Source organism: Carassius gibelio, chromosome A8 (genome assembly GCF_023724105.1).
Source record: "Carassius gibelio isolate Cgi1373 ecotype wild population from Czech Republic chromosome A8, carGib1.2-hapl.c, whole genome shotgun sequence".
NCBI classification, from domain to species: domain Eukaryota; kingdom Metazoa; phylum Chordata; class Actinopteri; order Cypriniformes; family Cyprinidae; genus Carassius; species Carassius gibelio.
Genome location: NC_068378.1, coordinates 14,221,672 through 14,244,724, shown reverse-complemented (window position 1 = coordinate 14,244,724; position 23,053 = coordinate 14,221,672). Strand labels below are relative to the sequence as shown.

Here is a 23,053-nt window from a genome sequence, read left to right as displayed (position 1 = left end):
CTAATTGATTTATCTCGGGGTCCATAAGTCGTCTCTTTCCTATAGGCTGACGAGCGGCCCGTGCTGCTTGGTTAAACCGAATAATATCTCGGCGTGATGTGAGATAAGCAGCTTGAAAGTCAGACAATTGCCCTTTCTTCCGCTCATGGTTACCACCATATATCAGTCCACCACAGCTTTTTGGGAAGCAACAAATTCAGGTTGTTATGTGGACCCAGGGAATCCCTGCCTTGTGGGGGAAGGAATTTGATGCAGTAAGAGCCCGAGACCCACCTCTCTCCTAAAGTTTCATCTGAAAACGGTGCAGACCCATTTCTTTTCTGGTGCTTGGGAATTGTTTGAGGTGCACATTCCAAATTCATCATATTACAAACAGATCTAGACAGGCTTCCTGGAAAATTGCAGAAGCAGCAGACGGGAGCTTCTGGAAGAATGTGAATGTGGCGGTGGCCGGGACAATGGGAGTGGATCTTTAATAATATTGTGAGTAAAAACAAAAGGCCTTTTTATGATTTCTGTATCGCTCAGCTACTGAGTGACTACTTTTTCAAAGTGGCTCTTTACATAATAGGATATTTTTATGTCAAACGTGTCCAAAAATAACTACTGTCCCATTGTTACTCTGCCATTAAAATCTGTTGATCTCTTTGATCGCCCCCTGGTGGCTGGCTCCAGTACAGGTCATAAACCCCGCCCTCTCCATGTAAACTATGGGGACTTGAGTAAAAAATAAAAAAATAAAATAAAACTTCCAATAAAATTTTCTGAAAGATGGTTTTGGTCATTTAAGGTAGTTGTCATATATGTTAAATTGTTTATTTTTGTGATGTTTGATTTTAGCTAGTAATTTGATGCTGTAAAAACGGTACGGGGTGTTATGATTTACAACTGTGATTGACAGCTTCTCTGAGCAGACTGTCAGAGCTTCGAAAGGAGATTGAAGATATAACCAGCTATTCATTTTCGATTTCTGTTATCTCAACAAAATGAGTTGTTTAGCAGTAAACTGTACTAACCGACCTACTAGATCTGATGGATCACTGAGTTTTTTTCTGTAATGTTAAATGTGGGTTTTATAAGCTAACTAATAAATGTTATTAGATAAGATAACACGCCTAACGATTAGCCATGATGGTAAAAAGCAGGTAATCGTTATTTGTAAGTTACTAATTCTTTTTATGGGTTTAAAATTATATTTAGGAAAACAAAACTAATGATAGCCAACTAACTCTAATTAATTATAGAATACAGTCTACAGCAGTCGTTCTCCTGTAACGGCAGGACCATTTTAGAGCTGTTTCTAGTGGCATATTAAACTAAAGATCATTGATTTTGCTGTCCCGCACATTGTGGTAGACTAGTTGTTCATTTTAAATAATTTTAAAAATAGCCACAATTTTTTTCAATATATAGTATATTATTGTGTGTTTTAAAATTTAAGTCATTATTTGTTGTATTTACGTTGTTTTAGCAGGCCTTCGGTATTCGCCAGTCAAATGATAAGTTCAAGGGGCATGGTTTATTGGGTCTGCGCTGCAGGAGTTTGATTCCGTGGCTCCATACCACGACACTACTGCACAGACTCTGACTCCAAACGAATCTCTACTGCGCAGACTCTGACTCCAAACAAATCTCTACTGCGCAGACTCTGGCCCCAAACGAATCTCTACTGCACAGGCTCTGGGTCCAAATGAACCTCTACTGCGCAGACTCTGACTCCAAACAAATCTCTACTGCGCAGACTCTGACTCCAAACAAATCTCTACTGCGCAGACTCTGGCCCCAAACGAATCTCTACTGCACAGGCTCTGGGTCCAAATGAACCTCTACTGCGCAGACTCTGACTCCAAACGAATCTCTACTGTGCAGACTCTGACTCCAAACGAATCTCTACTGCGCAGACTCTGGCCCCAAACGAACGTCTACTGCGCAGACTCTGACTCCAAATGAATCTCTACTGTGCAGACTCTGACTCCAAACAAATCTCTACTGCACAGGCTCTGGGTCCAAACGAACCTCTACTGCGCAGACTCTGACTCCAAACGAACCTCTACTGCGCAGACTCTGACTCCAAACGAATCTCTACTGCGCAGACTCTGACTCCAAACAAATCTCTACTGCGCAGACTCTGGCCCCAAACGAACCTCTACTGCGCAGACTCTGACTCCAAACGAATCTCTACTGCGCAGTATCTGGCCCCAAACGAACCTCTACTGCGCAGACTCTGACTCCAAACGAATCTCTACTGTGCAGACTCTGGCCCCAAACAAATCTCTACTGCGCAGACTCTGGCTCCAAATGAGGTCATTTACTCAAGATGGCAGTGGCCATACTAGGATGCTTTGGCTTCACTTTTCCGTAGTGGAAGGAAGTGGAGATGCGTCATCCATCTTTTTTTACAGTCTATGGTTGAGACATCATAAGCTGATTGAGGAACATCTCTTGATTCCAAAAATCTTTTGTAGGATTTTTAGAGAATGAGCTGATTTAAATTGTAAATCATTTGGACTTCGAACTGTATATAAAGGTCAGAATGGATATGATAATCTTACCTGATTTGACTGAGTTCAGAGGATCATTTCCTCTACAACAATGCGTGCTGATTGGTCCATGTCATCTTTAATGATGGAGAGTCAACGGCATGCCAATGCTTGTTGTGGGGCATCTTCCTGGACCATCAGTTCGCTGTACAAATGCACTACCATGGCCTGCCATACACACACACACACACACTAATATCAAGAAGTGTTCTTTATGATAGAAAGCTAAATCTAAGCTCTGTTCCTAAACCTAAGCAGCAACCTGACTGAAATGTTACCTCATAAATGACTGATAAATTAATATATATAATAAACACTTTATTGGGGGGTGGTAATTATTATTATTTAACAAGTATTTATTGATAAATATCTAAACTGAAATAAAACAAACTAATTCAATATAAACCTGTCAAAAAGAGACTTTTATTAAAGCCTCGTTTATTTAATAAAATGCAGCCTTCATAATCATATAAAGTATCAAAAATAGTAAAACTGAAATATTATTACAATTTAAAACTACTAATTTCTATATGTATTTCCAGTGATTGCAAAGCTGAATTTTCATCAGTCATTACTCCAGTCTTTAGTGTCACACGATCTTTCAGAAATCATTCTAATATGCCTTTTCTAACATACATTTAGTCATCAACAATGTTGAAATTTATTTATTTTTTTCTTAGGATTTTTTGATGAATAGAAAGTTCAAAAGAACAGCATTTATTTGAGATATTAAACTTTTGTAACACTATAAATGTCTTTACTGTCACTTTAGATCAATTTAATGCATCCTTGCTGAATACATTTAGTTTATATATATTTTATTGTTTTACTGATTATATAAATAAAATATTGTTTTATTGATGACATAGTATTTTATTTATTTATTTTTTAACAAGCACACTGTATTCTATGATTGACTTCTCTATCAAGGATGCATGTGATGCTTTCTTTGGCAAAATATTATATTTCAAAAGACAGAAGTTAAAATAACTTCTGAAATGTGTCATGGACATGCCTTAAAAGGCTGCTTATAAAGACAGCTCATTAGGTTTGGGAACAGTGCTGGAGAACAGCTCATTTACCTGGTCATGGATCGGAAAGAGCTCAACATCTCGGTATGCCGCTGTGTGTTTATACTTGACCACAAGTTCACTCCAGCGATGATTCACCTAATAAGAAAGAGACAGATAGAAAGTGATTAAACAAGATGAAAGCAGCCCAACAGCTACATAATAACACTGAGCTCACGGGACGTCACCACCTGTGGAAATTACATGCATATGGGGAAATCTGCATGACTCTGTAGTTTTGTTATCAGTGTGTTTTGTGGTGAGACAAGCATGTGTTAGTGAAGCTGTGTGCTCTGTTTATGTTCGATGTACTCTCTCTCTCTTATGTATAAATGGAGGCTGTGTTAGTTCGGTAGAGCAGAGAGATCACAGACTGGCTCTGTCTATCCCTTGTTCTCATTCCTGTTCTTGTTCTCTGCTGTCATTCAACTCTTCCTTCGGTGACCTAACAACAGCAGCGATAAACATGGCCCAAAACCTGACCTCATACATGCATGGAAGATCTCATTACACTAACTGTATTTAAAGGAATATCCCAGGTTCAGTTCAATCAGAAGCAAAAATGGCATTGTTTTAATTACCATAAAATAATTTTACCTTCTTCCTTGGTTTCTTTGAAAAAAAAAAAAAAAACCTGAGGTTACGAGACATTAACAGTTGCGATCAAAATTATTCAAACTCCCTGACCTGCAAGACATTTTGCTGCAGAGAACAAATCTTCTGAAAACGATTTGACAATGGCAACAGTAAACGTAGAGAAATTGTATTAATGCACAATTAAGTGAATCTGTAAATGCAAAGTTGATGAATGATGAAAAAAAAAAACGTTTTACTGGCTCTAAACATTAATTGTAAAAATTATTCATCCCCCAAAAGTCAAATTTGATCCAAAATCTTTTATTCTTTAAAACCACCAATAACGTTACTTGTTAATTAATAATGTGTTACCAAAACCTAAACTAAACTTAAAACATGACATTATATATTGACATTATCACTTTCAATATGCCAGTAAACTTTTATAGGTGCAATTTTTATAAAATCCTGGATCAAAATACAAGAGAAACTTGTATTTGTAAAGTACTGTAGTCTCTGAATAATTTTATTGCAACGGTACAATGGTAGTGAATAGGGTATGTTTTTGTAGGTTTCAAAAGGAGAAATGTGAAGTGAAGCAAATAATTCTACAGAAGTACATTTTTTTGTGTTAAAATGTGCAAATGTGTTTATATCATGAATTCAAATTTGAATTAGAGCGATTCTGTCATGCCGACAACATAAAAGAAAAGAAAAAGAGAGATCAAGGGCTGGTGGGTACGTTTTACCCAATATTTTTCTGGGGTCCATAATATATATATATATAAATATCTCACCCTCTGTAGGCTAATTTTCATTCACATAATTATTATTGTATTCAATATAACATGATAGAACATTATTATATAAATTTATGGTATGATGTAAATTACTATGATAGTTGACCGATTACTCAATTACCAAAATATTCAATAGTGGCAGCCCAAGATATAACTTTACAAAAAAGGTTTAATTTCTTTCACACTAAAATCATGCTAACACATATTATTTATGTTTTGTGTTTATATTAATGTTTAAAGATTGTCTCCATTACTTTTTTTTTTTTTTTTGAAAACAAAGAAGTTGAAATTTGTGGTAATTAACATTACGGTATTTTTCGGACTATAAGTCGCACCTGAGTATAAGTCGCATCAGTCCAAAAATACGTCTTGACAAGGAAAAACAACATATATAAGTCGCACTGGACTATAAGTCGCATTTATTTAGAACCAAGAACCAAGAGAAAACATTACTGTCTCCAGCCGCAAGAGGGCGCTCTATGTTTTCAGTGGTGGACTACAGGAACACTGAGCAGCATAGAGCGCCCTCTGGCAGCTGTACACGGTAATGTTTTCTCTTGGTTCTTGGTTCTAAATAAATGCGACTTATAGTCCAGTGCGACTTATATATGTTTTTTCCTTGTCAAGACGTTTTTTTGGACTGATGCGACTTATACTCAGGTGCGACTTTCATGTCAAAGTAATTTTTATAAATAAGTCGCACCTGACTATAGGTCGCAGGACCAGCCAAAATATGAAAAAAAGTGTGACTTATAGCCCGGGAATATACGGTATGTTACAAATGCTTTTGATTTTGCTTAAGTGAATCAGTGGATTCAGGGGTTGGACATGATAGTTCTGCATCATCATAAGCATATTAGTGATTTGAACTGAAATCACTCGTTCCCATTTCATCTCTTTACGCTTCTCTTTGGCTCCGCCACACGCAGGGCGTTTTATTAAAGCTGAATGGGTGGGAGCTCAGGGGGCCTGAAGGTGGCAGGCAGTTTAATGATTAATGAAGTAAGATTGTGTGTGTCTGTGTACAAGTGTGTGAGAATCTTTGCTTTAAGACGAGGTGTGAAGTGACTCAGGAAAACAACAGGAAGCAGCGGCACAGCAAAGAGCCTTCCGGTCACAAATCACCATCTATTTATGAAACCTGTTCAAATGTCACTGCGCTCACAAGGTATGAAGTTTTCTCGTTCTCTCCCGCAGACACCATTAACTCCCTTCCGTCCTCACCTGCCCGCAAACCTTATCATTTCAGCTGATCGCGGTTGTGTTTCTTGTTTTGTTCTTTCTCTTTCACTGCCAGATGTTATGTCATGCAATATTTTAATCAACTGCCTTTCATGCAAAAGTGTGCTCACACATGATTTCCGTCTTCACTGTTCAGTTTCACTTCACATCTCAGTGCAGATAAAAAGATTAACACTTGCCAAGTGTTAAATGCTAATAAAAAAAGCTTCTTCAGGAAGTTAATAAAACTTGACATGATGCAAGTGGCCTGTGCTCTTTCCATCAATTGTGGAAAAGTAACTAAGCTGTAATAGGATGAGCAAATAAATATTTTTCACCCATATGCTATTTTTCAGAATTCATCGCTATCAGGGAAAAAAACAGTTCATGAATATGAAGAATAGAGAATGTAACTTTTAGTAAAATAAGACAAAATAAAATAGTTAATTGTAATATTTGATGTTTGATACGCATGTTTTTGCTCTTGAAACACAAAAAAACAAAGATGCCATGTATTTGTGGTGGAAATGTTGGCAGGCAAGTACAAATCTGAACTACTGGCTGGTTTTGTGAACTTGTGAAAGACTTGAAAAACACACACATATACAGATTAATAACAAAACCCTTTCCCGCCCGGGTCACAGAACCGCCTGGAGCCTACAAAAGCTGCAGTGACAATAGCCACCTACTAGAGAAAACACACATCAGTAATTAGCAGTAGGGTGGCAAATCCTTCAGATTTACACACAGAAGAGCAAGCTTGGTGTGCGTCTGTCTAGACACAAACAGCAAGCAACATGTGTGCATGGGAGAAAGGATCTCGTCTGGGGAATGGTAATAGTAGAGTTAATGATAACACTGATCCACACTCCCACCACAGGAAGACATTTAGTTCAGTCAGGCAGCTTGACCTACATTAACCTAACCTGAGGACACTAGAAGAATCCAATAAACCTAATATGCACATAACATCAGGTGGCTCACTTATTAAAACTGGCAGGAAGAGAAAGGATTTAAGAAAGACTGTAGGTGGTGACTGGGAGAGAAAAACTGCGTGAATGATGATCCGATGGCTTAAAGGGATAATTCAGCCAATTACTAGCATTTCAATCTGTTTCTTGCACAAAACTTTAAACCCAGCAAATGAACAGTATGATATAATGATGTTTTTAAGTAATATATTTACAATTATTTGCAACAGTGCATCATAATTTTTTTTATAAAATACATATTATTATATATCGTTTAGCTTTATAGATTATCATTTTATTCAAACATTATCATTCAATTTCAAATATTTACTGTTCTTTTCAACTTTCCTTTTTATCAAAGGATCCCAGGAAAAAATGAATCATGGTTTCTACAAAAATATTAAGCAGTACAAGTGTTTTCAACATTTTTGATAGTAAGAAATGTTTCTTGAGCACCAAACCAGCATATTAGAATGATTTCTGAAGGATCATGTGACAATATGAAGACCGAAGTAGTGGCTGCTGAAGATTCAGCTTTATTAAATTGTAATAATATTGTAGACTTTCCGTATATTTGATCAAATAAATCCAGACCTGGATAGCATGAGACTGTTTTTTGAAAAATGCATGGGGGGGGGGGGGGGGTGTCAAACATTACTTTTGATCATTAGTGTATATCATGGGCGTTGGAAGAAAACCAAATGTGAGTGGGTGGTCCTCCAGAATGTTTTCACTGGAGTAGATGCTATTTCCTGTATTCTGGTGCCTTTTAATTAAACAATTGCTTTTATAGCCTAAAACAGTTACCTCATGCCTGAGTTTGTTTCCCAACAATTAACACAGCAAATAAAGTCCGGTAAGTTAGCTAGCCAGCTAGCCAATCAAAAACGTCAGATAACTGTTATAGCACTGTAACAACATAGTGTAACTGTAATTCAGTGCTGCGACAAAGACTACATGATGCCATTAAAAGCCACAGGTGAACAAATGATGAACATTCACTTTAATCTCAGCTTGTTTAGTGCCAATATGTGAGCACACACTCAGACACACAGTATAGTTTAATTTATATGGACTCTGAATGTGCCAAGTGGAAGGGGTTTGATGAGGCAGCAGCTATAACACGGAATGAAGTTTCATTTATTAGGGCATTCTCAAGTGGAATAGATTTGACTGAGGGCATCTGTTCAGTGAACAGACACATGCGCTGAATTAGGGTAAAAGTGAGTTAAAAAATGTGTGGGTCTTTTCCCACCTACATACAATGGTTCTTACACCCATGGTGTATTCAGTTACAATTTGTTCGTTAACTCTTCAAATATGTTGGCTTCTTAGAGCTTGTGGTGTCATGGGATAGCAAAGTGTCCACTGGTTTTGCTTTTTAGAATTTCAGCAGATGCAATCATCATTCAGATATAGTTAATTACTGCTTTTCCCATGCTGTGTAGAAGGGAAGTATGTACTAGACTGTACGGAAAAGAGTAGCCTGGATTTCAACAGAAGAACATAAAACATACACATCTCAGAAGACATCTGGGTGAGCAGATGACAAAACTTTCATTTCTGGATGCACTGTTCCTTTAAAGTAGTCTTGGCTGACCCCTGTGTGCCCACAGCGGACTGAAGTACCATGCCATGAGCATCAGTGATTTCACTCTGCATCTGTGGAACTGTTTCTGTGTGCATGTACACGTATGCTTGCAGTAATAAATTGTGGAATGTCCCGTGTAATTACTGCATCTCTGGAGAGTGGGAGAGAGAGAGAGAGAGAGAGAGAGAGAGAGAGACGCAGGCAGGCACACTGCAGCTGTCCTGCCTCAGGGGTCTCCCCAGGAATGCAGCTCAACTCTGATCCCCTCTGCAGCTGCCGGGTCTATACAGGGCACAGGGGAGACCACACCAACACACATGCACATAATTTCAATTATAAAACCCGGAACCATGCATCCACAAGCGTATATCATGCACAAGCTAATATCCAAATATGTGCCTTTTAAAACAAGTAGCTTAAGCCATGTTGGACACATGGTGACATTATGTGCACATTGAGATTTATATAAAGATATGCCAGCCTTACATAGACTTCCTGATACAGTACATCAGATGGCTGGACTACAGAGGCTCCATCTGAACCAAATAAAAACCTCCGGTCATTTATCACCAGTGATGCAGTATTTCATAACATGTCAAGAGTGCAACCCTTAACTGTTGTAGTGCTTGCGTGGGTAACGCCGCCCTGTGATGAGATCATTCCAGAAGTCCCTGTTTGATCTGGGAGTTTAATTACTGTTATTTGGTTAATGCTGATTGTGCTTTCTGATAGTTTTAATGTAGTGGTTACAGTTGTTAGGTCTCATTCATTAATAATTGTGTACAGCAATAGTTCCCACGCAAAAGGTCCGGGTGCATATTATTCTCACACACATAATTCTCAGTCTAATGTTTAGATAAAAGGATTATTCTAAACAACACAGGGCGTCCCCGCGGTAATTGTAATACATGTCCAAATCACCATATAAGGACTTTAGTACCTGTGTCCAGAATTTTTTTTTTTTTTTCATGTGATCATGTGACACTGAAAACTAGAATAATGATGTAATCAGAATAAGTAGGATTGATGCTGAAAATTCAGCTTCACCATCACAAGAAGCAGTTATTTAAAATATGATATTTCACATGATTAATGTTTTAATATATTTTTATGAAATAAATTCAGTCTTGGAGAGCATACGATTTTTGAATAGTAGTGTACATATTTAATTATAGAAAATTTTATTTTCTTTTTTTTTATGTAGAACCAGATAAAGCTACAGTATAACTTGTAATTTTTTGCTACCCTGAAATAAATAAAACTTACTTTAGGGTTATTTACTTTGAGAGTTACTTAGTTATTCAATTGATAATAAGAATAAAAAATAATACATTCAGGTAGAAACTTTATCCTAAATTTAGAAAAAAATTAATTATTAAAATAAATTATAATAAAGTGCAACCCAACTGATAAATCATATTTGTTTTGTGTTTATGCACAGGTTTTATTAACAAATACTTGAGTATATGCGATAGTCAAACAAATGTTTTATGTTGTCAGTGTTTCATATTGTTTAGATTCCGATTCCCAAAAATGATTTTCAGCTGAAACAGGTGTGATCTGACCTCTCATCATGCAGCCCATGTTACGATTCAGCTGATTATTCTCCTGGCTGTGGGAACACACAAGACACATCTAGACTTCTGATATGCCTTTTATCAGTCACTCTCTTCCTGGCTGGTTGTCTGTGTGTGTGAACTTTGTGACCGACCGACCGACTTTGAGAATAGCTGTAATACAATGTATTCTGTGTGCCTGACCGACAGATGGTACTCGCACTTACACGCGCAACACACACACACACACACACACGAGTCCTCACATGAAACAGCATACCACAATGCTTAGCCCTCATGCTTTTGCTTGTGCTCGCACGAAATATACAGCACACATGACGCACAAAGTAGTGAGAGGTGCTCTTCTCTACTGATTGGCATGCTTAATCTAGGCGGAATCCATCCAAAATACTGTTAAAACACTTGAAAAATATGCAGGCTTCTGAAGTACTATATTGTGTAATGGAATGGATGCTGCACTGAAGGCGTATGTCCTAAAACCAATGTCCTAAATTTGACCTTCTAGTATTATTCTAAATGCACCATAGTGTCAAGTATAAACAAGTGATAGTTTCAGCTATCACTTTTCAGGTTTATTTTAAATAAGGCGAATAAAAGAGAACGTAAAAAAAAAAACAAAAAAAAAAAAACAAGTGGTGCTTGCCTGTGCAATAAGATGCTAGGTGGCATAGAGTTGTTAATAAATTATAAGTTGTTATTGAGTGTTTTCAAAATTCTGCTATGCAGTTGCTAGGGTGTTCTGGCTGTTTGAAGGGGCAGTCACATAGCTTTTTTTTTTTTTGTTCCAATGATTTACATTCATATGCATGCGAATGCATCAGACAAGAAAGCTTGTGTCGAAAAGTTTCGAATTTCACAGCGTTAAGCCTGGTGAACTCTGACCTGCAAATTCACATCACGTGAAATGTGTTCCCAACAGCAGATGGATGTCAGAGCATGACCTCAGCTGAATTAAAAGAACATACATTTAAAACTGCAGCGCTGCTGGAAAGTCGAGCAGATTTTATGTTTTTAAATTTAAGATGTATTATTATTTGTTATGTGTTGAATTTTAAGTGTTCAAGAAGAGACACTTAACAGACGTTGCAGAGCATGACGTCATATCACGACTGTTGCAGCGTACAAAGAGATTTTGCATGCTCAGAGTCTAGTGTGACCGCGGCTTAAGGCTGGAATGACACTACAGGATCTGAACACATTTTAAAACACTGGGCATCATACACTTTGTAAACAGTGGAAAAACTTAACAAACACACAGTGAGCCAGAAACGCGCACCTTGACGTGTGACAAATATCAAACGTTTGATATCCTCCGACTGGTTAGATTCATGGTCTGAAGCTAAAAAATCTGAGTCTGTGACCATCATACACTATGTGATTTTTGATTAAATCTGTCAAGTCAGATCTAAAGAGTGGCTCTTACATTCGCCAACTAGTGTCAACTTCTCCAGCCTGTAAATAGGGGGGAAAAATCTGAGAAAAGGTCGAGTAGTGTATTCCAACCTTTATAGATTTAGTCAAAAGATTCCATTGTCAGTTTTAAGTAATATTTTAATCTCTAGATATAGCTCAGAACACTCCATCAATGCAAGTCTACAGGATGTTTCCACCTATTTTACTGTATGCCAGGTGAAAATTATAAGTCTGATCGCTTCAAATAAGTAAATAGCACACTTCTCTTCAACAAGCCACACACTTAGAGACATAATTCATGTCTGTAGATGAGTCATGACTAGTTGCATTTAATACACAGGGTTAGGGGTTTGTTTAAATCCCTAACCCTTAGTTTAAGCAATATTAATGGCCATGCTTGCCGTTGCAAGCACCACTAATTATGAAATATCCAGTGATTCATTTCTTATGTGAGAACAACGCCCAGTGATGACCCACACAGACTAAGTGGCGCCGACCACACCTCTCAACTTTATTGTGACATTAAAGCAATCTTCATGCAGCGCTAATAATTATGCACAGCTAATAATGATTCACGTCTATTTTAAAACATTAAAATGATATGTCAGCAGCAATTCACAAAAGGAAAAACAAATGCAAAATGGTGACGTTGGTAAAAAAAAAAAAAAAAAAAAAAAGAAAAAGAAAAAGGCTAGCAGGGAGGAGAATTAAATCTGTCTGAAAGAAAAGATGACTGTCGGAGCCTGGGAGAAGCAGAGGAGAAAAGAAGCCAGAGAGTGGTTTGGATGGAGGGAGGGGCATGTGGTAGTAATAACCTGATTTATTTTTAGAGGGACTTTTGTTTTTCCTGGAATACCTTGACGAAAACCTCCCATTGGGCCTCAGTTTGAAACTAACTGTGGTAGTCTGGGATTTACTGTGGTCACCATTTCCTATTATCTTACATCTTTCATGCTGCCAAATAGTGCTTCATTTCACAAGAACGTTGTGGTAGGTCACTGCTGGCCTGCCAAATGTTGCTCCCAAACAGAAGCTGGCCTCCTCTGAATTGACTAAGAATCACAAAGTGGCCTAATTGGCTGCCGGGACAGTAATTGAATCAGGAGGCAAATACCACAGAGGTTAGCATTTGGCTAGCGTGCACTTTTCAAAGAGCGCAGTGCTCGGCCTGAAACCCCTCTAAGTCTTAAGAAGAAAACTCTCCACATAATCTGATAGAAATCAGATACCGTGGCTTCACTTGCGCTTGCCTGATATGCCCAAGTAAGAGGCCGTTTCAGGGAATTCAAGTAGATAAGATATTTTCGAAACCTCTCTATCTTAAACAGAATGAAGAGATTACTTGCAAATAAATGCATGCAACTTTTTCAGTAGGGTAAAATGATAAATGTCAGTGGTATGGTGTTATAGTATACAAACTCTAGAATGAGAGCGCCATAAAATGATAAGACTGATGGATTGGTGTGTTTTTTTAGCTGTGAACATAAGAGGTGTTGGTGGAGACATGACAAATGAGTTCAGCCTGCCTCTAGTCAATATTTAAAAAGGTGTGGAGGGGAAAGAGCAAAATAAATTAAGCTATTAAAAACACTTTGTGCGCAATACAATGAAAAATAATTATTCTTTTTTCAAGCTGTTCTCCTGAACTCTCCATGCCCAAACTTCTAAAAATGGTTACACATCTCTACATATTAAACTGGGATACAACAAACTATTACAATAAAAGGGATCAACCTTCAACAACAATGAAGTACTATGACACTGATAGGTAATAATGTGAATGAAGCTGTAAAAGCTGTAAAACAGACGTTTTTAGTTTCCTGACTGTTTCAAGCAATCGTTCAATATAATTGATGAGACCACAAAGCAGTAGTCAGACTCGATAGAGATAAATATACATATGGCTGAGCAGTGGTGATGTTGGGAGCAGGTCTGGAGGTGAAGTAAACAGTTCCATGCGGCAGTTTGCGGTGGAAATCTGTGTAGGAGGATTGGTTACCTCAGCATCCTGGGCCTGTAGGTTAGAAGTGGTCTGAAGTAGTCTCATCGTGGACAGATTCAGCTCTGGTTCCTCTAGAAGAAGAAAAAACTCCAACAGAAGACTCAGCTGCCCTGGGCTCAACTGAAACAGAAAAACAAAAGGTTTTTGAATAATTTCATACAGCTAACATATACAGTGAGGTCCGAAATTGCATATATACAGTATTATATGAGCAGAGGGAAGACACTAAGAATGGTACAAAATATTTCTACTTCAAATAAATGTTGTTCTGAACTTTCTATACATCAATGAAACCCGAGATAAATGTATAAGGGTTTCCAGAATTTTTTTTTTTTTTTTTTTTTTTGTAACAATATGTTTCTTGAACACCAAAAACATTATGTGATAATGTGTCAGTGAAGACTGGAATAATGGCTGCTGAAAATTCAGCTTTGCCATCCCAGAAATAAATTAAATTTGAAAATAATATATTTGTAAATTAAATTGTATTCATATTTTACAATATTACAGTTTTTTGTCTTTTTAATCAAATAAATGCAGCCTTGGTACACATAGGAGAACCCTCCTTTAAAACATATGCTTAAATGAACCACACCACAAAATTATTTACGGGCTTCAAATACAATCAAAAATAACACCATGAGCCATGATGGGATTTTCAGAAGGTCGAATAAGACATCAATACCGTCTTTGAAGACTATCAGAAAGCAGACTAGGAAAGGAGAAGCTCAAGCACCAGCTTGAAGATGGAAGAGCATTCCAACAAGGTAGAACAAAAGTGAGAGAAAATAACATATTGTGCATATTAAACCCCGCTCCCTTAAAAGAGCTCCTCTGATAATCGTCAGAATAAGATTAAAATCACATTTCTCTCTCTTCTTGAAAAAGCAGAGTCTGCATAATGGTTTCTAGAGTATAGACAGCTAATGGAGGGAAGGAATGTTTTGGGATTTGAGCGCTGGAAAGATGCTTTAAAGTCTCATCTTGCAGTATGGAAATCAGGCCTAAACCAATTATTGCATGAAATGGCTATATTTACAGGGGATTATGTTTCTTTTTTAATTCTAAGTCTGCTTACTCTCATTTTAACCCATGTTTCTGTCACTAAAATGTAACATTCAAGCTGTTAAGAAACCGTACAAAGAAACAAGTCACAACAGTTTCAGACAGGTAGAAATGAAAAGGCCCATGTGCTTACATTACCATGAGATTATCAAAAAAATGTGCTGCCCTTTAAAAGAAATGACAGAAATTATGAGTCATCCTCATAACATATCCCGACAAACGTTTATAAAGACACGACATGAGTCACAGCTAAATAATCAAGAATATCGCTGACCTGACAGCATGTTTTATTATTTGCTGGTGCGTGTAAGGAAGCAAGAAAGAAGGAAATTCTGTCCTGCTGCTTTTATCATAAGTCAAACACCCTGTCAAAAAAGTTTGCAGCTGTGGTTGACAGAAATTCACTGTCAAATGCAGTGATAATATTTCAGATGTAGGTGTCTGCATATTTTACACTTTATAATGATTCATCTCATTACTGATATAATATTAATATACCACTCTACTTGAACTATTAATATACCTTTCATATGTTAAAAAATGTATGATAACTACCATAATAACGCAAGCAAAAGTCCACATAATTAATTAAAGTTAAGGAAATTGGCCTTACTATAAATATGATACTGAAATAATGCAATAAACATGAACAACGGAAATTTCTAAATATATATAGCATATAAATTGTATTTGTTTAGTAAATAATGTATGATAACTACCATAATAACGCAAGCAAAAGTCCACATAATTAATTAAAGTTAAGGAAATTGGCCTTACTATAAATATGATACTGAAATAATGCAATAAACATGAACAACGGAAATTTCTAAATATATATAGCATATAAATTGTATTTGTTTAGTAAATAATGTATGATAACTACCATAATAACGCAAGCAAAAGTCCACATAATTAATCAAAGTTAAGGAAATTGGCCTTACTATAAATATGATACTGAAATAATGCAATAAATATGAACAACGGAAATTTCTAAATATATATAGCATATAAATTGTATTTGTTTAGTAAATATAGTAAAAGTAAATTAGTTTTATTGTTGAATATAAAATATAAACCTTAATGAATATAATATAAGGTTTTTATAAATTGTTAAATATGACGGTTTATTATATAAAATACAGAAACTGTACAAATATCAAACACATTTTCTATATTATTTTGCAGGAATTATTTTTTTTTTTTTTCATTAAATCTAGTGGAATTTTGACTATATAGTAAGGTAACTTAGTTAAACAATTAACAGATTTTTACTGTTAATTGTTAGCATTTCTGACTTCAGACTGATGTGGCTGTAGATGGAGAGAGAAACAGGAAAAGGGAAATGATGGACTGAGCGAGGGACACGTAGACAGAAAGAGAGAGAGCTGGCTGAAAGAGTGATGTGGTAGGAGATGGGTGTTGGCAAGCCTGCTATTATTACTCCATTATCACATCAGGATCTATAGAGCAGTGATGCACAGTCTCCTCCGTCCTGTGCCACGTCCCTTTCTCTGTTCGTCCAAACCCAACCCCCCCCCCCCCCACACAGATTGAATTAAGTTAGGAACAACCATTATCAGCAGCATTTTCAAATCAATATTCATGGATGCAACTTTATCAACAACTTGATCCATTTAAATACCCCCTTTCCAAAAATGGTTAGGAAATGTGATGCTTCACCCCGCCTTACCAAAATAAGAACTATATTTGTCTACATTACTGAAAGAGGGAACTATTTCACTCTTGACTGCTCTGTGGCCATTCAAGGCCTTAAAAGAACCAGAACCCGGGACAAAATAACTGTGTCAAATAAAAGCTAAATTACAGGAATTTGACCGTGAGAAACCCAATAAAGTCATCACCCTCTGAAGAATAAGTGGCAAGGGTCAACTGTTTTCCAGCTCAAATCTGCTGTGAAGAATTAATGTGGTGGAAAGCAAAGACTTCTCACTTTCGGCTGATAAGCGGGTGCGTTGCCGCCTCTGTCTCCGCTCTGTCATTAAGAGCCATTCAAGGGCCCACCCAAGATCATCGGATCCACCGCCTTTGAAAGACGAGAGGAATTTAAAGTCATAAATGATAGAGGGGAGACGAAAGCCCTCCTCCACACTCAATTTGCCTCAGGGAATGGCAATTGTTTCGGGATGGCAAAAAAACGTTTCCACACAGGGAACAAACAGTCCCGCTGTGCCCAAGTCCACTCCTCTTGTCAAAAACAGGGCAGAAAAGAAAGTGAGGTGAGGTGATCAGCTATCCGGGGGAAACACCCTCTCACAATACATCACTCTGCAAAAAACTTAACGGGGGTTTCTGTCACTTGGCTGGACCCAAGAAGCAATTTGAAGACTGGATTTTAGTTTCAAGTAGGTTTTTGACTGTTTTGGTGTCATTTTTTGTCCTATCAATTAATTATTAAAAAATACATGAAAAAAATGCATGCATAGAATAAATTGAATATAAAGGGGTCATATGACGTTACTAAAAAGAAGATTCTTTTGTGTATATTTTGTTCACTAAGAAGATCTGGTTAAATAGAACGATTCGTTTGCGATCTGGACATCACTAGACAAGACAAAACCATTAAAACGCATTACAAACAAAGCATTTGTTGTATCCACTGGGGACATAATTACTGATTATAATGACTTATACTGTCTTTTATGCATTGCGTTGTGTATTGCACCATGTATACATAAAACCATGTGTGCCTTCATGATCAGAGAAACAACAAACAAAAAGCCTACTATACACTCTTCAAAACTGGCAAATGATTTAAATATAAAAAAACGTACTTACTACAGGCTGTGAGTCAGAAGCACCAGACTGTCCTTGCAAAGTTGGAATTGCCAGACTTTATAGATACAGTATATAGGCTACTGGTTCAGAAAACAGTCCTTATCCTCCACAAAATGCGCTGCACACATCTGAATATTTGGGTTGAACAGTTTTGTAAATACAACTTAACCACTGATTTCTAGTTGTGTCCTCTTTTGGAAGGCCGAACAAAGTAGCTTCGCTTTTCACAACGAAACACACAGCAACTCCACGACATGGCAGCGCAACAACAGCCAGAATAAAAGTTACAGCTTTTTTTTTCGTGAACATTTGGGCAGCGTTATGCAAATCTTTCCACATCATGACGTAGACATGTGGGCATGTTAGAATGAGCCATTTTAGGAGGGAGTGGTTGACGCTTCACTTTTATAAAGAATATCTCTTTGGATTTGAGACTTTTAGTCTTTGCAACTTTACAGACCTTCTTTATGCACCAAGAGCTTGTAACACAAGGAAAAATTTCAATCGCATTATATGACCTCTTAAACCTTAAAAAGTTTAATGTAATATTTTATTTTCATTTCTTAGAAAAACTATTTTAAAAAATCTGCTTCACTGAATAATAATATTTGAACACATTCTGTCAAGTTTTAATATGAGAATATTTTCAGACACTATGTTGACAATTTATTCAGATATTAGACAAAGCAAGGTTAGTTCAAGCTTCAAAATATCATGTGGTATAATGACATTTCTATAAATTAATATTTTTTTTATACTATGATTAAGATTTTTTCCAGTTTCATGAGATGGGTCCATTACATCACATTTAGATTTAAATTTAAACTTTAGATTTCAAAACCAATGAACAAATAATATACTTTTAAGAACTTGATGTGTTTTAAAATACATTTGCAACTTATCTTTAACATTCGTCATCGACCTTTGTAATACTGTACATAAGAGTGTGAGAGCCTGCACACCAGACAGCAGGAAGCAAAGATGAACATCACTTCTTGAACAAATACACACAGATGGAACACAACAAAATGGATGTTTGCTGAAATCACAAGCTAGAAAACACTGTGATAATGTCTACAAGGCTTTCAACACTTGCTCGAGGTCTTATTATTTTCCGACCCAGAATTCATTATTTTGTAATTTGGGCCAAATCACACAGAAAACCCCAAAATTCATCATTCACCATTAAAACACTTGCCTCTGTGAGCCATATGGAAGTCCCGTCCACTGTAAGACTCCCTCCAGGAGCACCGCTCCACACATGCACTCACTCTGCGCCGAGTGTGTGCTTGGTTTTCCGCTGCCTTTTCATTTCTCTCCACATGAAAGACTCTTTCATGCAGTGTCCATTAAAGCCATGGAAAAGTTAGCAGCACGCAAATAAACAGAGTGAGGAGCTTAATGAAAAATGATGTACTTTTAGATCAAGAGAGCTTTCCTTTGCCTTAATACATCTCAATCGCCTCTGTTTTAGTCATCGGTAAAGTATCCCACCACTTTTAACAAGGTAATCTTAGTGAAATGCTTGATCGTCTCCAAAAATCCTTTCAATGAAAGTCCAAAGAAACACAATTCAGACTCTCTCTCTGAGTTTGCAGAGAGGACAAACAGAATTTATCACTTTCCCAACATTCTCCTATGAAGGGGAGGACAGCGAGCAAGAGGACAATGTGGAGGGTAATGAAGTACAGTGACTCATAGGTGCTGAGATTATGTTTCTGTTTGTGGAAAGTGAAAGAGGGCTCACAGACAACACACACACACACACACACACACACACACACAGAGACACACCCTTCCACCGTTATTTCTACACAAGCCACAGGCAAACCAATGCTTGCATCTACAGGGATAGTTCAGCCATAACTTAAAGTTCTGTCATTATTTACTCAGCCCCGTGTTACTCCAAACCTGTATGATTTTCTTTTGTAGAATACAAAAGGTGGATTTTTGAAGAATATTTCTTTCAGTATAAAGAAAGTGAACGGGGACGTGGGCTGTCAAGCTCTGAAATGACAAAAAGCACCATAAAGTATCATAAAAGAGGTCCATTCAACCCATGCTCCATTTTTCATGTCTTCTGAAGCTATGCGATAATTCTATTGTGTCTGTTGTATGTGCCTTTAGGTCCTTTTTTAGTCTTGAAAGCTTTAGCACTATTCATTGTAATAGTATGGAAACATACAAGACGCAAATGCAATATTTAACATTTCTTTTTTTCTTTTTTTTTGCTCGACAGAGTTCTATAAGTTTAAAAAAAAATAAGGTTTAGTAATTAAAGACAGAATTTTCATTTAATGAGCTATTGCTTTAGATGCCTTTGCAAACACCTACAGTACCATAAAATATAAGCAAAAAAAAAAAAGTAGTTTGGTAATTTTTGTTAAAACAGGGACTGAAATATGACAGTGTGTGTTATCCTGTACATGAGGAAATTCCCTTCAATTAGACAAACAATGTTCTGACACAAAGTTTTTCATTAATTCAGACTGAGTGACAGTTTGGAGTAAAATCACATACAGTAGGAAACGAGTGACATGTTCCACAAACACAGGAAAAAGGCCACATGTTCTTTCACCTTTTGTTCACACAGTGTGTGTGCTTCAAACATGCCTGGAATAATGGGTCTAAAATAAAATTCTAAAAATACATATTTAAGTCAGATAGATCGGTCTGTTAGGATTTGGAATTTTTTTTTTTTATAAATCATATAAGGGAGGGTCTTCCCTTTTTTTTTTACCTTGTTAAAATTTTACCATTTAATAAATGGTAGTTGACAAACAACATGAACTTAATCTCAAAACTGTTAAGGTGCTGTAAAGGTCAACTTTTGGTTTCAGTTTTTAACCATTTTAATTTAAACCATTTACATTCTTAGCCGTTTACTTGTCTCGTCTCAAGAGAAAAATTGATTTTTTAAAAATACAAATATTCCATGTAATTTCTCAAATAAAATTAGTTTATAATAACATACATACTTACATAATATAGAAAGAAATACAAAAATGTTTTAACAGTTCACACTGCTGTCACTGCTTGACATTCTGTTTTACAAAAACACTAGCATTTCGACAAAATGCTAGTGAATGTGTTATTTTAAAATACTGATTTATTGACTCCTTGCACTTGACATTTCAGCAACATGGAATAATATTATTTACTTGTCTTTTCATGATGAACATTTAAGTGTTCAAATGACCCCCTTGTTGTCACCATTTTACGTGACAATTAAGACATTTAATTTTTTTGATAACAATTAATGTGTCATACTCTACCGTTCAAAAGTCTGGGGTTGGTAAGATTTTTTTGTTTTTTGAAAGAAGTCTCTTATGCTCCCTAGGGCTGCATTTATTTGACCAAGAATAAGGTAAAATGTAAATATTATACAAGTATATTATACTGTGAAATGGTTTTATAATTGAAATAGATGTTTTTTTTTCTATTTCAGTGTATTTTAAAATATTCAGCCATTACACCAGTCTTCAGTGTCTCATTATCCTTTAGAAATAATTCTAATATGCCGATTTGATGCTTATAAGAATTATTTATTATATTATCAATGTGGTATTAACAGTTGTGCTGCTTTATATTTTTGTGGACACCATGATACAATGTTTTCCAGGATTCTTTGATGAATAGAATGTATAAAGAAACAGCATTTATTTGAAATTGAAATATTTTGAAACAATGTAAAAGTCTTTGGAAAATCTTTGATTGGCAGAGGATTTACTTATCACTACAAAAGACATGATTTGTGGATCTAATTTTTTCTTTAAATAAGTAACAAGATAAGAATTGTGTGTTATTTGTCAAAACTGCTCACTCTGCTCCCATCTGGAGCCCCTGTATCCTGCCATTGTTAATGCAACAGGAGGAATATTAAATTAGGACTCTAAAACTGTAAACGTTCAATTCATATTGGCTGATGTCTTCTACAAGAGCGACTTCACTCCAACATCTGGAAATGTACTTTATTTACAAGTCTCAAATCTCAGAGATTACTATATCCTATCAATAAATACTGAGAAGCTTAAAAAGTGTTTAATGAGGCCAGAAATGTTGAAGGACGCAAGTGAACTGATGAAGGACAAAGCGTTCAGTACAGTTAAATGGATGCATAAAAACCTGGAGACATCCTAGTGTGCTGATGCAGATTTTTCAAAGAGGAGTTTCACTTTCATCTGCCGCCACATTCAAGGAAAACCTTGGAAACAGAGATGTTCTCTCTCTTTGAAACCACGAGCATTGGGTCCCCTTGAACCTTTGCCCTGTGGAGGGTCTCGTGTGGAAGAATGCACACCATTCCCTGTTATTCTTGCACAAGAGTCTGTGCATAACTGGCATTATTAAAGCACAGAGGGTGATTTCTTTGGCAGTTTTACAGCTTCTGGGCTTTTTATGCTGTCTGACCACAGCCTCGTAAAACCACGCTCCACCATTGACAGACGGCACAACACTTGGCCTGGGGTGCTTGGGTTATACTTGCTTTTTTACCCTGTGTCTTTCTCTCCATTATTGTTTTTATCAGGGCTTTTTTTGTCCCACCATAAACTTTGCCTCAGGGTAGGCATTCAAAACAGTCAAAGCCCTTTGACTTTGAACGTGGTAGATCTCAGGGTATCTACGCTGTTGCAGGATGATAAATGATGACACATGGCAGTAAACAGACATTGGCTCTGTATTTCAGGTGAAATAAACCTCTTAGTTTCAGTGGCATCGGGGTAAACTCGTCACCATGGGGAAGGCAAGACTTCTGTGAATTATAAATCATATAAGGGAGGGTCTGCCCTTTATAAAAGCAGCACTGACTGTGATCGTGTGTCAGGATCACCTACAACCAAATACACTAGAAAAAAAGAAAAAAACCTTTTCTTAATCAGGATTTTGTCATATTTTCCGGTAGAAATATCAAGAACTAGATAAATTAGTCTAAATTAAAGTTTTAACTTTTACACTTAAGAAAAAATACTTGAATTTAAGGGCATCATATATATTATATAGCTCACTATATTTTTTTCTGAAAAGAGAATCCTTGCTAAATCAGTTTTGTTGTAGTACTAGAAAAGAAGATGAAAAAGTAAGAAATTTATTTGTAGCAATTCAAGCTTCAAACACTCCTAACTGCAACATGGTTTTTCTGGCTTTTGTGTTTTTTATTGGGTAGATATTAATGATGTGCCCAAATAGTGAATCCGAATTTGGAAAGGCACAGAAAACGAATAACGTGCTCTACTAAAGATGGTTAAAATGGTTAGCTGCCTGCAAGCGGTAGCCTGTTACATTACAGTACATAACATTTCAATTACCACATTAACAGAGTAAGGGAAGTTGAGTAATAGGACAATGGTGAATTATTTTCAGATCCTGAGCACCACTGACAAAAATCTAATCTAGTGAAATGTGTGGTAAGTACTGCTACTGCGCAGTATAC

The 23,053-nt window shown here is 36.5% G+C and overlaps 1 long non-coding RNA gene and 1 pseudogene across 2 annotated transcripts; both read right to left on the bottom strand.

Annotated features, from left to right (window-relative positions):
- Positions 1 to 342: 342 nt before the first annotated feature.
- On the bottom strand, positions 343 to 2,522 carry LOC128018537 (uncharacterized). Of its 2 annotated transcripts, none has more exons than XR_008184902.1 (3): positions 2,017 to 2,522; positions 1,825 to 1,888; positions 343 to 1,632 (listed from the first exon to the last, which is right to left on the bottom strand). It is a non-coding gene; the product is annotated as an uncharacterized LOC128018537 (long non-coding RNA). The 2 variants fall into 2 exon arrangements; XR_008184901.1 differs by having other exon boundaries at positions 343 to 1,600.
- A 45-nt stretch (positions 2,523 to 2,567) lies between these two features.
- LOC128018131 (aminopeptidase O-like) overlaps positions 2,568 to 23,053 on the bottom strand; it is a 64,252-nt pseudogene continuing 43,766 nt past the window's right edge.